At 49.0% G+C, this 10,861-nt stretch overlaps 1 protein-coding gene across 1 annotated transcript in view; it reads right to left on the reverse strand.

Annotated features, from left to right (window-relative positions):
* CSF3R (colony stimulating factor 3 receptor) overlaps positions 1-10,543 on the reverse strand; it is a 58,306-nt gene extending 47,763 nt beyond the window's left edge. Inside the window, exon 1 of the mRNA XM_017828353.1 lies at positions 9,915-10,543. The gene's annotated coding sequence lies outside the window, so the exon portion shown is untranslated. The remainder of the gene's footprint in view (positions 1-9,914) is intronic.
* Positions 10,544-10,861: the final 318 nt, after the last annotated feature.

The following is a 10,861-nucleotide window of genomic DNA, read 5'->3' on the forward strand; positions in this document are numbered from 1 at the left end:
ACTTTAGAATCAATAGCTCTTTTAATTTGCAACTTCTAGCTCACTTTGACAAATAACCCAAAAAGGGAGGATAAATAATGCAGCTTCAATTACATTTCTGTACAATATTTGTCTTATTTTGTGTTGTGTGCTGCTGAGCTAATTCAATTTTCTGCTGCCAGCCCATGCTTGTTCCCCTTTCACTTGTAATATATAACTTTATGAAGAGGGGCTAAATCTTCCTGCGTGAATGGCACTTTATCCTCAAACGTGAATGTTTCTGGAAAATAAGAGAAAATAAACCAGCAACTATACTCTTCATAAAAGTAAGAAAAGCTGCACAGCTGACTTATTTTTCAGTAGGGACAAATGATACACAATAGAGGAAAGCAGGTGGCAGCTGGAAAACATTCAGAAACCTCAAGAGGCTTCTGTTTTCACAGCTGGGAAGCAGGTCCTGATACCCTCTGCTCCAACAGGCACTCCTTTGAATTCCCAAGCCAAAGGGGCTGGTGGAAGAAACTCGTTCCCTGCTCTTCCTGCTGCCTCTCTGAAGGACACACCGAGATCTATGGTGTAGAACAGTGGCTCCTGCCCCCAAAAGATGAAAACTTAAACTGGCTTTGGAGCCTGGGGGTGGAAATTTCAAATTATCTTTATCTAAAGGTGAAGATCAGAGCTCACTGGGACATTCCAGTGTGCCCAGGAGTTACTGGAGCTCAGCGCCCACTCCCCTGGGCTGGCACCACAAAACCTGTGCCTGTTTTAGGTGGTGTCACTGCATCTGCACCCATGCCAGTGGCTGGCAGAGTTGGGGGCTGGGATCTCCTTGTGTGGTGACATGGGACAGTGCCCACAACCAGCTCTGGGCTGAGCAGGACACGGTGAGTGGTCACTCAAAACTTTTACCCTATTGCTCACTTCCTGACATTTCTGTAACTTCTGCATCCTGTAGTTCACTCTCATGAGCTGCCCTGGGAGCTATTTCTGCTCCAATCCCAGCGCCCTTCAATCGCTTTTTCTCTAAATTGCTGCCTCTGGAGGGGGGAAACAAGCCACGATCACTTGTTTCACATCTCAAGGCAAAATGTCAGTCAGGCTGTGGCTGTGCTGGTGCCCGTCATCTCACAGCATCCCCAGGGCTGGCTGCTGGGAGCCAATAAAGAGACAGAGGAGGCTGCTCAGCTAAAGGTTGGGAATTGTTCACAGCAAACTGACAGATGTTTATGGTTCATGAGTACATTCCCAAAAGGACAATGTTAGCAGCTTAAAAAATGGGAGGGAGGAAAGATGGAGGAATTGATTTAACATCTGTGTTTTTCTTGAAAACGTGTTCTCTCAGGGATGTCGGGGAGCTGACATTTTCACAAGGCAGGAGTGGGGCTCATGGCTAATTGTGGTCCTGATGGTAAAACAGAGCAGGGGATCCAAAGGAAAGATTTGAAGGCTGCAGCACCTCCTTCAGAGCTCCTCCATTGCCTGGAAAACTGTCAGGGAGAAAATATGGGGTCACTACAACTTTGTCCTCTTGGCCTGTTCCACACATTGCTTTGCAGCCTGTCCCCTGTCTCAGCACGACACACGGCCTGGAGGGAGCACCACTGCTCCAGAAATGGTGCCGGGAGAGAAATCCACCCTCGGCTCCCACCTGGTCCCTCTGCCTCTGTCCTCTACCCGCAGCCGGCCCTGCAGGCTCTCCCATGCAACACTTGGGGCTACAGGTGTTTGATTATGTTTTAGTTTTCCACTAAGCTGGTGCTGCTCTCACACAAACAGCCCGACACAGCGATGGCAGGAGCTGTGTGAGCAGAGAGCCCAACAGCAGTAACGCAGCCGGCTTTCCACGCTCCCACACTCCGGAGTGATGGGATCCATGGTGCACCTCCCTGCGTTTCAGCCTGCTTGGTGTTAATTTTAGCACAGAAACTTTCGTTTTTAGAGCTGAAAATGCAGCTGGTGACCCGGTTAACACCTGTTGCTGTGGGCTCCCTTGTCGGGAGGCAGCAGCATCCTCGGGAGCACATTGTGGCTGCACTGCCAGGTTTGTCTCGGAGCTCCTCCCAAAATCCTGGTGGGAGCTGTCAAAGCCGTGGGCACCACGGCCCCGCGCTTCCTGCTTGTCTGGCCGAATTATCAGACAAATTTTAGGGTGTTTCTGGCACGGGTAACATCAGCTGTGGTGTGATGGATGAGCCCGCACGCACTGCCGGTGTCTCCATTACTCATCTCTGCCCTGGGCTGTCAGGGAGCACCAGGTGCTCCGGGCACTCTGCTGGCAGGGGACGTTTTTGGGAGCAGGGATCTGTCTGTAGGGTATGTACTGAGTACATACAAGATGCCTTCCCTCACTCAGCCAGTGCTTGGTGCTCTCTCCTTTGCCAATGGATCAGGTGGGGCTCCTGTGGAGCCTCCCCTGTGCTGCTGCCCTGAGCTCTGCTCCTGCAGCTACAAAGGCTTCTAAAGCACACTGATAATGTTTTGGGGGACCCACAGCTCTGGACCTGCAGGGAAAACCAGCAGCTGCAAAGTCACTGGCACATCTCCTCACCCAGGCCCCAGAGGTGTGAAGCTGCACACCCCAAAACTGGGTTTCAATGAACAGGGTGCAAAAGGAAAGCCCCAGCTCTCCAGTACTCAGCAATGACAGAAATCCCAGATTAGCCAAGAGCAGAATCAACTGAAGATGTGGAGTTTTTCTTTATTTTCAAAGTAATAAACTCTGTAATTAACCATAGCTTAATAAGTCATCAATCTTGTGTTAAAAAAGGAATAATGAACTAATTAACTAGAATGCATTTCCCAGTATAGACAATCAATGCCTTATCTTAATGCAGGGGTATCTCTGGAGGGGAAGGAGGGAGGTTGGCAACAACAAAGAAACTAAATATTGAGAGAGAGAATGATTTGTTTTTCCCCAAAAAAGGAAGCGGATTAAGAGACAAACTCCAGTGTTTGAAACCCAGGATACTTCCCCCGTTTTCATTCCTAGAGAAAATACAGGCTAAGAACTACCCTTAGTAGTCTCTCAGTAACTATTTTATATTTAAGACAAGAACCACAAGGCTGGCAAACCCCCTTTTAATCACCCTCCTCCCCCCTCCCCAAGTTTAAAGAAATGTAAATTGCCATTCCAGAGGCAGTGCCTTCAAAAAGAGGGAGTTTGCATATCTGTGAGATTTCAGAATGTGTCCTTCTAATCTTCCAGTCTCACACATATTTATTCCAGTGATTCCCTTTGCTTCCTCTTGTCAGTCTAAAGTTAATTCAAGTCATTTTATACTCCAAAAGCAAGTCTTTTCTTGTGTGTTTAAAATACAGTTTGAGCCTCTCCCAGTTCAATAGAGTCACTTGGGCTGTGAGGAACTGCTCAAGCAATTGCTGCTTCTTCCCTCCAGAATATTACATTCCCTGTTGCTCACAACAAAGCCCTCACGAGTGTTAATATTGTTGTCATGGTGACTGACAGCTGCTGCAAACATGGCTGATATAAAGTTAAATTACTGCACTTTGGAAGCAGCGCAAAGCTCGGAGTGTCGCTGGGCTGATGTGTTACATCCTCCCGGGAACGCTCACAATTGAGAGGCTTCCACCGATTCCAGCACACAGCGCTCAGGAGGCTTTACACACACCTGTCTGCTCACAGGGACATCTCATCTCACCTCCTGGGCTGAGCAGCTCCAAGGCTCAGGGCAGAGAACAAGGGGCTCCTCCAGCCCTGCTGGGGGGGCTGCAGGGCAACAGTGCCCACAGGGCAGGGGGAGAGCTCTGCCAGCAGCAGCTGACCCATGAAGGAGCAAAAAGGTCCCACGTCAGCCCTGGTGTCCACACCACAGCCCCCTGTGAGCTCAGGGGAGTGAGAACCAACAGAGTGACCCACAGATGTGTACACTCAGAGCAAGCTGAGCGGCAGGGTCTTGCTGAGCACCAACATCTGAGGGCTCCCCAGGAGCCAGTGGCTGTACCAGGGTGCCTCTGGAGACCTGAGTTCATTCCCTTCTATTCCACAGTGATGTTGTGCTTCCTGATTCCTGCTTCTAAACCCGCAGGGCTGGGATGGGCTCTGAGACACAGCAGCAACAGGACATGCATTGGAGCAGCTCTGTGGGATGAGCCACCACGAGTAACATCCCTTGCAGGAGCCTGGGCAGGTTTAAACTTCCCATCCAGGTCCTCTGTTCCTCTGTCCAACCTCCCAGAGAGGCTCCCGGACCCAGTGCAGGAGGAAGGTCTGAGTCCATGCACCTGCCAACAGGTGAAAGTCACCTCGGCTCAGGAACCATCTCCCACCAGATCTCGGGGGGCTCAAAGCTCCACCAGGGATGAAACCCAGGGTGGTGGAATCAATCACACAGATGGAAGTGCGGGAGTGAAGTTTGGCTTAAGAAAGGCCAGTTTCAAACCATATTTTTAATTAAACTGGGGAAGTTTTTAACTGATAAAAACATCTTTAGTTGGTTTTAATGGCATTTAGCTGCTTTAATTGGGATGTCTATATTTGGAGTTTGCAGACAGAAACAGATAATAAGGCAACAAAAACAGATCACAGGGGCTTAAAATCCTGGCATTTGCATAACCCAATTGTTCACATTATGAAACGGAAACCCTGTTATCAGCTTGCATAAAACAGCTTGTTTTGGTAGATTGCAAATACTGTGTTTAATTAACCAAGCTTCAGGGACAGTGAATCTTATTGTTACAAGATACCACTCTGTGGAAATAAAGGCATTTTCATTTAAATAAAACAAAAGGGGATGTTTATCAGGATGTTACTTAATTGTCAGCATTGCTAAAGAGTTTTGTTCCTGCTACAATTTATGAACTGGAATTGATCAGTGAAGCAGGGAACCAGACGCCTTTGTCCTGTGCAATTAAAGCTCTGTCATCTTAAATCCTGGCATTAATGATGCCAAGGGGATAGGGGGAAGATCTGCAGGCACACTGGAAATCCTGGGTTGTGAATGAAACCCAGTTTTACCCAATTAGCCCTCTCCAAGCATGTCATTCTTGGTATTATCTAACTCTGGCTTTTCCAGAAAGTCCATTCCAATATCACTGAGGTCCCAGCACACTCCCCACCAAAGAGCAGAGGATAAAGTTGGGCAGTTATGAGAGCATATGCCACTGACACATTCTCTGCCACCTCCTTCCTCAGCATTCAAGCAGGAGATCCTTATCTGAAATCCAGGAGTTGTCCACAGAGCAAGATGGAAAATAACTGAACTGCCAGGGAGGGAATGATTACATTTTCCTTGCAGAAAACACTGCTGAGAATGGAAAACATTCTTGTTTTGAGCTTTAGACACAATAAAACCTAAACATTTCTGTATCTAGATGTGTTTTCACTAACATTTCCAGTATGACAGAAACCATTTCTCATTAGAGGGGAAAAAAAACCCCACCCAGGCATATCCAGAAATGTTTTCTGTGCTGCAGCCTCCCTGGGAACCTGCCCCAGGCCACACCCTGGCACGGCAGGAACGTGCCCCCTCCTGGGAGAACGCCGAGCTCCAGGGAAAGCAAAGGGGAGGAGAGGATGCTGTGCACACAGAGGACAGCCCTGTCCACATCAACACTAATGCAAAGCACAAACCACAGGATGTTCCTCTGAAATATGGAACTGTATTTGAAAGGACACAAAAGCTGCAGTTGCTGAGCTGCTTCCAGCAACAAAATGTAGTTCCATGGCCTGAAACAGACTTATTTATATGCTGTGTTTTCCCCGTGATTGCTTAAATATGCTTCTCACAGTGGTCTTCTTGCTGTGCAGCACCACTGAATTCCTGTTCCCAAATGACAATGTGCAACCTCTGATTTCTGACCACAGAGAGACCCCCCAGACACCTGGAGGCAGCGGGGAGAGTCTGACGGGGAGCTGGGTGAGGGCAGGAGCTGCTGGTGAACCCAGTAAAGCAGGGAATCAAAGGAATGTGCTGGAGTAATTGGAGGGGAGAGCAGATGCTGCTGGCAATAAATGCCTGTGTGAAACCCAGCTGAGAAGCCAACTGTGAGACCCACAGGGGCAAATTTCCCTCTGGTAGGACAAAAGAGATCCAGCAAGTGAATAGCAGAAAAATCTCTTGCAAGGTGCCCATTATCAGGCAGCAGTGAGGCTGCAAAAAGTGGTGAATTGGATCCGAGGAGGGGAGGGAAGGGAAGGAGGCACCCCGTGGACACAATTACAGAGCCAGCTCAGGAATTGCCAGTGTGTAAATGCAGGAGCAGCACATGGGAGAGGACGAACCGAAAGCCATTTCCCCACACGTGCCAAGGAAATGTTCAGCTCCCTGCCCCTGCTCCCTCCCACAGTGCCCAGTCCCACCAGCTCCCACCTTTGCCACTGTCCACACCCTGGCAGCTCCATCCCCTCTGGACCCTGACCCTGCTGGCAAAGGCAACCTGAGTGTGCCCCAAGTGATGGAGGTGTCCCACAGCGAGGGGGATTCTGCTCCCAGTCCTGCTGGGATCCAGCACTGTCCAGCCTTGTGCTGCCCCAGCCCTGGAGCCTCCCAGGGAAACTTCCCAGCAGCCAGATTGCTCCTGGAAAAGGTGAACGTGATGCTTGAAAGGCACCGAATCCTTTAATCCCTGCAGCCACTTTAACCCTTGGCTCCAGAGCCTTGCTGAAGGATCTGAGAGCTTGCCGAAATCCCAAAGTATCACAAGGATCATTGTACATCCTTAAATAAACCTCCTTTCTTTAGCTCTCTCCCTTTGTGAGGATTTATGCTCCAGGAGGCAATGGCTTGAGGTTCCAAACCCTCCCCTGGTTTTCACTTCTTGCCTCTCGAGGGTTAACAATCCTGGGGAGTGGAGCAGCCTGTCTATCCACTTTGGTAATTGAAATCAATTCCTCTGCCTTATCTGTAGGAAACCTATATAGTCAAGACACTAATCTGCTGGCTCTGGCATCTTTTAAATGAAAACCTATTTTAAAAAAAGAAAAAGGTCCTTTTCCTGCCTCCTAATGCTCCTTGCTCAGCTTCCAAGGGGTGGGGAGAGACAAAGCTCCAGCCCCTGAACTTATTTTGGGAGCTCACACCTGGCCAAGGGGACATCCAGTGGGAGGAGGGATGCCAAGAGCAGCCAGGAGAGGGGTTTTCAGCCAGATTTCTCCCTGCTGCAGCTCCTTGGCTCGTCCTGCAGTTACTCCCAGGCTCTGTTCCTGACTCCTGCAGGGCTCACAAAACCAGGGTGCTGGGTGTGCTCACTGCCACAGGCAAAGCCGTGCCAAGGGATGAAGGAGCTAAGCCCCCCCAGCCTGCTCTGAGGGGGATCAGTGCCTCCCTTCACAAACCTCCCAAATCTCCAGTTACCCAAAAGGAATCCTGCAGACAAAGAGCAGCCCCAAACCTCTTCTCTCCTAATCCTGATCATTAGGAGTCCAGCCAACACAATAGATTTCTAATTTGGAGTCAATCGGGCTTGAAATCCCTGTAGTTTTGACTGCAATTATATAGATCAAGTAATCAATAGGGAATCACACCTGCCTGACCCTAAAACAGGGAGAACTGTGCAGGGAGGGAGATCCCAGGGGCAGCCTCGGAGCAGGGAATGGGGAGGGAAGCACAGAACCAATGGCCAGACCAGAACCTGGGGCTCCCCTGTAGGCAGAGACTGAGAGGACTTGAGTTATTACTGACCCTAAAGTCTGAGATGTACTGACATATACTGACCCAATCCATGGTCCTCTCCAAACATCCATCCCACTGCTGGCTGCACGAGGCACCAGCACCATTCCCTAACGACAAATGTGCATTTACCAGAAGTTAACAATTTGTAGTTTCCTTCAAACTAAGTGCACTTTTTGAGCAAGACAGTATAATTAAATGAGGCACATTAATACCATGAGATAAGCATCACTGACCACATTTATGACAATATTAAAGGAATTCGCAGAGAAAATGAACTTATTCCCTATAAATCAAAACATTTTGGTGCACAGAATTTGGGAACATGAGTCTATGAATTGTAATAGAGCATGACGAAGTCTCATCAGCAGAAGTAAATATAAGCCCCCGATGACAAACAGACACACACATCCTATCTGAATGTTTTTTCAATTTACAGCAGTTCCCTGATTCTTATTCTCTTAATCGAGGTAATTTGCTTTAAGTGTCCCTTGCAGCTGAGAAATTACAATTGCCCCTTTAATATTCTGGTAATACAAACTGCATTTTCCCCATCTGATGCTAATCCTCGTGTTCCTCTGAGGAGGAATCCTCTCTGGATGAAAAAAGCTTGATAAGGGACCAACGTGCACATCAGAAAATGAAATGTCTGACAGTGATTTGACTGCACAAGGGTAGAGGAGGGAATGGCCATTTCCCTGGCCTGGCTTCCCCAGCCACTTATCCATTAGAGGAAATTGCCATTATATTCCTTTCAGCTCCCCGAGAAGTCAATAGAACATAATGAAGTTATCACAAGATGCAGCTTCCTGAGCTAATTTGGTGATGGCAATACAAAGCAGCTCTGGGTAAAGGTTGGGAAGAACTCTGCAGAAGGGAACATGAAGATAGCTGGGGTTATACAGGAGAGGCAGGAGTTTCTTCCACTGTCCTTGCTCTTTCAGACAAGGTTTTCTTATCCTTTGATTGCTAAAAATGTCAAAAAAAGTTTCAGTACTCAATGTCACAGCAATAGGAATCTGAAGGATCAATACAGGTACAGGCTTCTCTTGCCTCTGACACTCAATCATTACACAAATGCTCATTCCCTTCCTCCAGCAGCACTTCCATAAGGTCTTTTAGGAAAGCCTGATACACGTGTGGCTTTTGCCTCAGCAGAACACCAAAGGAATAAGAATCGTAGAATCCCAGACTGGTTTGGGTGGGGTTTAGTTTGGTTTTTGCTGGAAAAATTAACAGGATGAAGGTCAAGGAGCAACGTGGGCTGACCTGTAAATATCTGGCATTTTTAGTCCTGTCTCAAAGCACCACGACAAAGCACTGTGAACACAAGCCTGGCTCAAAATGAATCACCGAGTGCTCCACAGAGCAGGAAACTGCAAGGGGACACTGTGGGCCCTGGGCAGAGAGAACACTTGCACTTTCACCATTTCTACCAATTTTCTACCCCCTCAAAATTCGATAGGCCATGTCTAATTATTGACTGACACATGTTCCCCCTCACACCAGGGTATTATCAGAGCACGGCGCGTGTGTCAGTCCACAGAATTAGCAGCTGTAATTGGGCCCTTTTAACAAGGTACACAACACATTTTAAATTAAATTGCATTCCATAAATCAGGTTAACCTTTTCAACATTGCTGTAAGAAAATTAATTACTCATATCGAAGCACATGACCTTTTCGCAGTGCCTGGGATTAGCTTCCACGTTTCTTTTATTTTCCCTTCTCTCTGCTCCTCCCTCCTCTCTCCCCCATCCCAGACTTCTTTCTTCATTTAAAACCATCAGAGTCCAAAAAGCATCAGGGCTGAGCACCTTGCTTCAACTCTCATAGCTTCAGCCAAGCACAGCTTAATTGTTTAGTCCCCTCCCAAGCAAGCTGCCCCACTCCCCTCTTTCCTGGCAGGTGAAGCCATGGCTGCCCAGGTGCCAACACTCAGCTTTATTATCTGACCCTTGAGTTGGGTCTGATGTTTGCTTGAAACACCTAGAAGTCTTGTGACTCCCTTTCCATCACCAGTAACTGGCAATATTTCTACTTTATTAGCTTCAGAATCATAAATAAAGTGTGGCTGAGTGCCCTAAGAGCTGAGAAGGAAGAAAAGGGAAAAGTGCTTTGTTTGCTAGAACTTTCTACAGTTCTGCAGCAGTTCTGCAGGGCTCAAGGGAATAAATATCAGCAGGGAGTCCCAGCAGTACCTGGGCACATCAGGAGAACAGAAATCCCTTCAAGCAGGGCACCCTTCAACCAAAACAGCTGGAGAAACCCAAACAAGTACAATCCCACTGTCCCCACTTGATCCTACCTGTAGCTTCCGTGTGATTTGGGTTCTGTGAGCTCCCTTCCACCTTCCACGGCGAGTTTAAAAGCTGGTTTAGCAACACCGACAAGTAACAAATCTCCGTTCTAATGGGGAGAATGAGGCAGAGCGAGGCTGAGGGAGCAGCGGCCGCTCAGGGAGCTCACCCTGCCCACAGCTGTCCCCAGTCACCGGTAACAGCCCAACCAGCTGCCCCTGCCCCATAAATGAGGTGCGGCCTCAGGTGCCTCCTGTTCTTTGTGAGGGCAGCACTGCTGGGTCTTCAGGGGGAGAGCAGCAAACTAAATCATGGCTCTGCAGGACGATCCCTTCTGCGCTTTTCCAGAGTCCCTTCTGAGATAAATAACGTAAGTTTCTGTCACACTCCCTGGTGTTGTATCACATTTCTAATTTGCTCTTAACTCGTGCTACTTTGCAGCCGTCTTTCTGCAGAAAATCCTTCAGGAACAGAGCGGTTATTTGGGAGCATTCCTTGGTCAGGGACTCACATTAACGTTTTTTAGGAGTTTACAGTGTCAGTTTTGTTTTGCAGGCTCCCCGCTGTTGTTTGCTCTTAAAACAAGTCCGACGGCGTCGTGTCCTCCCTCACGGCGTCGTGTCCTCCCTCACGGCGTCGTGTCCTCCCTCACGGCGTCGTGTCCTCCCTCACGGCGTCGTGTCCTCCCTCACGGCGTCCTCTCCTCCCTCACGGCGTCCTCTCCTCCCTCACGGCGTCCTCTCCTCCCTCACGGCGTCCTCTCCTCCCTCACGGCGTTCTCTCCGGGCCCGGGCGGGCTCAGCCCCGCGGAAGGAACCGGGAACTGTAAATACCCTCACGGGATTGACCGACGGGCACCGGCAGCGCCTGGAGGAAGGTGGGACAGGACCCGCTTTGGAGCTGCGAACTGGCCGTTCTGGGGCACGGTCGGACCCCGCGGTGCCCCCGAACGTGC

This window comes from Lepidothrix coronata, unplaced genomic scaffold (assembly GCF_001604755.1).
Source record: "Lepidothrix coronata isolate B3197 unplaced genomic scaffold, Lepidothrix_coronata-1.0 Scaffold147, whole genome shotgun sequence".
NCBI classification, from domain to species: domain Eukaryota; kingdom Metazoa; phylum Chordata; class Aves; order Passeriformes; family Pipridae; genus Lepidothrix; species Lepidothrix coronata.